Here is a 3,246-nt window from a genome sequence, read left to right as displayed (position 1 = left end):
CCCACCCCCTGTTTGTATTTTTGACATTAATTATTTCTGGCCTTTTTGTATGTCTGAAAGAAGATCGGAGATTCTCGTGTAAAACGCTATGGTAGCAATACTATTTCAACAGAATTCAGTCTCTCTCCATCATTCTCAAACATAAGTTACCACTTTTTAAAACTATTTCAAACTAGGCGATGTTTATGTATGATAAAACTAAAATGTAAACGTGGGTTTAAGGTGATTGCCCAGCTTGCTTTCTATAACAAAATATCTGTTGGTTTCTAAAGTTATATTGAAACAGTATGTTAAATTCACTTCTGACAGCATATAAAGATACTGGCCTGCCTAGACACATAAGCAAAGTCTTTTTTTATGAGCTCATAAAGGCTAGACTTAAGGAATATTTAAGTAGTGGGTAATTCATAGAACACTATCTTTAGTCATTCAGCTAACATAGAGGTCAACCACAATTTATTCTTCTTAGATCTCTTCCTCTCATTTTTTATATTCTTAGGAGGTAAAAGGTATTTAGAAAAGACCTAAATACATTTTTTTATTATTATTGAACTATCAAAGATGTGCTGTCTTTTGGGACTGCCTCATTCTGTGTGTTAACCCACTTCAGAGATGATGGCGAAATGAACCCAAAATGCCAACTTACTATTTGCATTATAAATGGAGACACAAAAGGATATTTTAAAACTTTTGGTTGATCTGGCATATCAAAGATTTCTTTCTAAGCTACTTCAGTGACTTCATTGAAGTAAACTGAAAGCAATAGCTTAAAAGTGGCTAAAAAAAGTCATAAGAAAAACAGCTTATTTCCATGGAAATCTTCAGTTTACTCTCTGAACACCCCCACCCCCCACCTTCTGAATTGCTTTTCTTTCTTACCCTCTTCTCTATTTGCAGGTCTCAACAAGGGGGAAATCTGGAAATTTCTGAATTCAAGTGTTAAGCTGGTTCTCACTAGAATGCAATTCTTTTTTTTTTTTTTTTTTGCCTTGTCGAATATGCACTCAAACTTCCAGCAAGTAGCTTTATTTCCATTTTTTTTTTCTATTAAGCTAATTACTAGTGCCCAATTGGGCTCTTACCACACACTTTACAATGCCTGCCATCTTTCTTTTCTTAGTAAAGTACCCGACAAGATTATACACCATTAAAGCATCTACCTGAGAGTCCACGTGAGGCTGATAAATTTTAAACCAGAAGTTATCAGATCCTAACAACTGCTATAACTTTCTTAATGTCTCCTCCAACTCATAGATCTGTGGTTCTTATTTTTGTTTTCAAAATGAAGGCCGGGGCCTTCCTAAGGATCCTAGGAAAGTTGAAATGGCTGTGGATGAGTGGCGTTTCAGAGCCGTTAAATAAACACTGGACATGGTGGGGCCTTTTATGGGCTCCTGCAAACTGTGCCTGGAAAGATACTCAGATTGCCATGTTGCTGGCGGTGTCTGGGAAAGAACATGGACTCCCTCCTTTTTAGCATTACCTAGAGGGAATTAAGAACTTTTCATGTGTGCAGAGGATTAAGAAATATTAAATTCTCACAGAATATGACATCTTAATATCAGAACATGATAGGGAGGACAAAATACTTTAGTCATTAAATTTTTAGAAGGACAATTCCAACCTTCCAACCAGCCATCCCTCTATATACACCTCAATCATTACCCAAGAAAGAGAGGAAAAAAGAAAAGGGGGAAAAAATAGCAATCTCTTTCCACAGATTCAGTAAAATAGTATTAATAATAAAATTTGAATAACAATGATGAAGGGAGATGCTTGCATTCACATTTAACAATGTGAAACTTATTAGACCAATGGTATATCTGTCTTTAGGTTAGAAACCCATAGTAGTGAAGCCAGATTTAAAGTTAGGTAGTCAGTGTAGTTAGATAAATCCGGGTCTAATATCGAGTGAAATCTAAAATGGAGACCATGCGGAGAATGACTCAGGGAAAACACAGGACAACTCATGGAAGTCCCAAAAAGGCCCTAGGCCAAAGTCCACCTCAAAGAAATGTTAATGAACAGCCCCCAGCAAAAAGGTGCTGACTCAGAAGTCCTTCCTGACCAGATTACTTCTTTGGCCCACCTGTGTCCCACCCCTCGGTCCTTCCCACCTACATTCCATCACTGAAAGAACTATAAAAAGGGGAGACAACATCCCTTCCACGGATTCCACCTCTTGGGTCCCCTTCTTCCTCCAGGAGAAGTCTTTTCTGCTGTCCTTTAATAAACTTCTAATTTCTACTCTGACCTTGCCTCGGCGTGCTTCTTTGGTGTTATTCTTCAACATTGGGGAAGCAAGAACTCGTCACCGGTCAACAGCGGTAACAGTAGGAAATCTTTAAGACCTCACAACAAAATTCATTTTTTACTATTTGCATTATAAGTGGAGGGGGTTCTATTTCAATTTGGGTTTGCAAAATTACTATCTATTTGTAAATGATAATGCAAAAGTTGCTTCTTAGTTAAACCTAGAAAACTTATCTGTCAAATTATTTGGGTATTTTTTTTTTGTTTTTGTTTTTGTTTTTGTTTTAATAAACAAGACCCTTGGAAAGACACCCACGTATCAAATCTGTGGTATCACACTTACTTAAATTGAAGGCATAATATGAACTTTGTGAATTATAAATGCATTTATTCAATATCTATCCATTTGCCAAACTTTTTAAAAGGCAAGATCATAAGAATTATAGAAATTGGTATTTTCTTGGGGCTGCATAAAGCCTCAAATTATATTTGACAATGACTCATTCTAGAGGAAAACTTTAGTAATGTTCTATTATTGCCACATATTCCTGTGCCCATGTTAGAAACACCTCAGTATCTTTCCTTTCTGCCACCACCTCCTACCTACTTCCTCCAGAGTTATGAGACTCAAGGCCATGCTATAATAACCTCGGCTGTATTTCACTTAGACTTCTTTCCAATGTCACCACCAAGTTCTCCTAAAAACACACCTCTCTTAAGTCATTCATCTAAACTCCTTAGAGAAGACTGCCCGTCAATAAACAGGAAACAAACAAAAATTCATAATAATGCAAAGGAGGCCAGAAGCATTAGATATGAGCAACCTATTACAGTCCTAACCCCAGCTGGCATGTCTGTAAATTCTCCACTTATATGACCACTCATTGAGGTCATAAATTATATTGCATGCTGGGAATTTCCTGCTGGTCCTTAAGAAATAATTATTATAAGGAATAATAAAAAAGACTTTATCAATTCTATTAATATCTATTT

Source organism: Marmota marmota, unplaced genomic scaffold (genome assembly GCF_001458135.2).
Source record: "Marmota marmota marmota unplaced genomic scaffold, marMar, whole genome shotgun sequence".
Taxonomy (NCBI): Eukaryota; Metazoa; Chordata; class Mammalia; order Rodentia; family Sciuridae; genus Marmota; species Marmota marmota.
The sequence above is the reverse complement of the archived record's forward strand: the minus strand, read 5'-3'. Positions refer to the sequence as shown.